This window comes from Otolemur garnettii, unplaced genomic scaffold, assembly GCF_000181295.1.
Source record: "Otolemur garnettii isolate 467f Iridium unplaced genomic scaffold, OtoGar3 scaffold00202, whole genome shotgun sequence".
Classification (NCBI taxonomy): Eukaryota; Metazoa; Chordata; class Mammalia; order Primates; family Galagidae; genus Otolemur; species Otolemur garnettii.
In genome coordinates this window covers 214456-218153 of record NW_003852597.1, presented here as the reverse complement: position 1 = coordinate 218153, position 3698 = coordinate 214456, and the positions used below count along the sequence as shown (strand labels likewise).

The 3698-nt window shown below is 44.5% G+C and overlaps 1 long non-coding RNA gene across 1 annotated transcript in view; it reads left to right on the top strand.

The window, feature by feature from the left end:
* LOC111721908 overlaps positions 1-1196 on the top strand; it is a 14496-nt gene extending 13300 nt beyond the window's left edge. Inside the window, exon 3 of the long non-coding RNA XR_002770899.1 lies at positions 1168-1196. This is a non-coding gene — a long non-coding RNA (uncharacterized LOC111721908). The remainder of the gene's footprint in view (positions 1-1167) is intronic.
* The last annotated feature ends 2502 nt before the right edge of the window (positions 1197-3698 follow it).

The window sequence follows — 3698 nt, the reverse complement described above, 5'->3', positions numbered from 1 at the left end:
CCCTGACCTCACAGCATAATCAGCAGGGGCAATCTTTCACAACAGATGTCTGGGCTTCAGAATCTCTCTAACAACTCAGTAGTAAAACAAGCAAACAAACAAACTCCTCCCCCTAGACAACCCCAAACCAAATCAAAAGAAAACAACCCACAAATAATCTGATTTCAAAATGGGCAAAAGACTGGAATACACATTTCTCAAAAGAAGACGTATATGGCCAAGAAGGGTATGAAGTAATGCCAAACTGCACTCATCAGGGAAGTGCAAATCAAAACCACAATGAGATATAACCTTTCCATGATTAGAATGGCTACTACCTTTAGGTGGCGCCTGTGGCTCAGTGAGTGGGGCACTGGCCCCACATACCAAAGGTGGCGGGTTTGAACCCGGCCTGGGCCAAACTGAAAAAAAAAAAATAGCCAGGCGTTGAGGGGGAGCACCTGTAGTCCCAGCTACTTAGGAGGCTAAGGCAAAGAGAATCGCCAAAGCCCAAGAGCTGGAGATTGCTGTGAGCTGTGATGCTACAGCACTCTACTGAGGGCAACAAAATGAGACTATCTCTAAAAAAAATGAATGGCTATGACCAAAAAGACAAGAAATGAAAATGGTAGTATAAATGTGGAGAAGTGGGTACTGTTGGTGGGAATGTAAACTACCGTATTATAGAAAACAGCAGGGAAGATCCTCAAAAAATTAAAAATTGAACCACTGTGTAATCCAGAAACCCTACTACTAGGTATGTAGCCAAAGGAAGTCAAATTAGTATATCAATGAGGTCATATTAACTGCAGCACTAGTCACAGTAGCCAAGCTATGGGATCAACCTAAATGTCCATCAATGGAAGAAGGATCAGGAAAATGTGGTGTAGGTACAGAATGACATACTCTTCAGCTATAAAACGAATGACATCCTGTTCTTTGCAGCAATGTGAATGAACCCCATTAAGTGCAATAACCAGGCAGAGAGAGCCACATGCCCTATGATCACACTCATTTCAGGAATCTACAGGAGTTGACCTTATGGAAGTACAGAGTAGAATGGTAGTTACCAAAGGCTGGGAGGGGTCAAGGGGAAGTGAGATGGGGAGAGATTGGTTCATGGGTACATACGACAGTTTGATAGGAGGAATAAATTTTGATGTTCTTTTTTTTTTTTTTTTGAGACAGAGCCTTAAGCTGTCCCCTGGGTAGAGTGCCCTGGCATCACAGCTCACAGCAACCTCCAACTCCTGGGCTCAAGCGAGTCTCCTGCCTCTGCCTCCCAAGTAGCTGGGACCACAGGTGCCCGCCACAATGCCTGGCTATTTTTTGGCTGCAGCCATCGTTGTTTGGTGGGCCCGGGCCGGATTCGAGCCCGCCACCTTGGGTGTATGTGGCTGGCACCCTAGCCACCTGAGCCACAGGCGCCGAGCCAGTTTTGATGTTCTCATAACACGGTGAGTGTAGTCAACAATACTATATGTATTTTTCTTCTGAGACAGAGTCTTGCTCTGTAGCCCCAGGAGAGCATAGTGGCATTTTGTATGTATATTTCACAATAACTAGAGGAGGGGATTTGTAATGTTCTCACCTCTAGAAAATGACAGGTGTTAGAGGTGATAGATATGCCTTACACCAATTTGAGCACTGCACAAAGAATACACGTACCAAAACATCACATAATTGCACATATGTGCAATTATTATGTGTCAATGAAAATAAAAAATTATACAAATATGGAAGATTTGTTAAAAGTAAAAATAATTCCAGAAAGAAGAGGCCAGAGATTTAAAGCATGTCATCTAAATGGAGATTGAAATAACTCAAGATGAAGGACTCAAAAATGACTTTGAGATGAATGTGAAAGTTTTCATATAAAAAGACAACCTCCAGGGGATCTGAAGTTGACCATGCGAGGGAAACAGTGTAGGTAACACAAGCTTCTAAGAAGCAAGAGATTTTCACTGGAAACGGAAGGGTAGTGGTGTGAAAGGAAGCAGAAGGAGGAAGGAGACTCCATGCACTGTTAGCATTCCCAGTCTGAAGTAAGTCGCAGAGAATGTGTGTTCACTTGAGATATAAGCCAGGAAGATCACTTGGGGTCAGGAGTTTGAGATCAGCCAGAGAAGGAGTGAGACCTCATCTCTACTAAACAGAAAACTTAGCCAGGAGTTGTAGTGGACAGCTGTAGACTCAGCTACTTGGGAGACTGAAGCAGGAGGAGCACTTGAACCCAGGAGTCTGAGGTTGCTGTGACCTAGGCTGACTCCAAGCCACTCTAGCCTGGTCTACAGAGTGAGACTGTGTCTCAAAATATAAATAAAAAAGAAACAATCTAAGGAATAGTGAAGTTTGGGAATTATATAGCCAGAGCTATAGAGACTACAACTTAAAGTCCTGCTAACTCTAGGAAAAACCAGTGTTTCCAGGGTCAAGAGAAACAACTCAGGTATTATGGTGATAGTAAAGGAGGTGGCTGGGGCAGTGGCTCACGCCTGTAATCCTAGCACTCTGGGAGGCCAAGGTGGGTGGATTGCTTGAGCTCACAGGTTCCAGCCTGAGCCAGAACAAGACCTCGTCTCTTAAAAAAAAAGAAGAAAAAAAAAATAGCCAGGCGTTGTACTGGGCACCTGTAATCCCAGCTACTTGAGAGGCTGATGCAAGAGAATCTCTTGAGCCCAGGAATCTGAGGTTACTGCATCCTATGACACCATGGCACTCTACCGGGGGAGACAAAGTGAGACTCTGTCTCAAACAAACAAACAAAGAGTATAGGAGGGAATAGAGGATCAGATGGGCTTATGGTTTGGATGGTGATGAAAGAAACCAGGAATGTTAAGCAGAGAGCTGGCTACCTCAGACAAAAGAAAGGGGGAGTGTGCAGTGTCCTTAATCACATCACATGCAGTTGACATCTCAGGGAGTGAGCAGGAAAGTCCATTGTAATCATGAGGCCCAAAGGAATGGGCACTCATCCTGCCAGCTTTGGCCCTATGTTCTACTCCCAGTTAAGAGTAAGGCATGAAAGCATGAGATCTCAGGGACCAAAATGAAGTCAGTTAGCAAAAGTCAAGTCCTGCTGAGATGGAGCCCTGACAAGATCCTGTCCAGAGGCATATGGAGGCAGGGATGCTGCTCTTCAACCTAATGGCCATTTGGTGCTCCTTCCTGCCTCCACCTTGTAACCCCATGGAGGGGTTCTGTAACACCCTCCATGGGCAAGAAAAGATTTATTTTAAAATAATTGTTTTGTAGTTCTTGGATGTTTCAAGCTCTCAGGCAAGTAACATTTCTTGACCAGAACTTTGTCACTTTCTATTGCTTGATACACTCCCTTTTGAATTTCTTTACCAGGAAGGTGGAAACCTCCTGGCAGCCATGAGATAACTATCCAGGCTTACACCACCTGCTTGTCCAGAAAAAACAACATAAGGGATGTGTTGGCTCCACACCTATAGCTAAGTGGCTAGGGCACCAGCCACATACACTGAAGATGGTGGGTTCGAACCCAGCCGGGGCCTGCCAAATAACAATGACAATTACAACAAAAAAATAGCCGGGTGTTGTGGTGGATGTCTGCAGTCCCAGCTACTTGGGAGGCTGAGGCAAGAGAATCTCTTAAGCCCAAGAGTTTGAAGTTGCTGTGAGCTGTGATGCTACAGTACTCTACAGAGGGTGACATAGTGAGACTTTGTCTCAAAAAAAAAAAAAAAAGATAA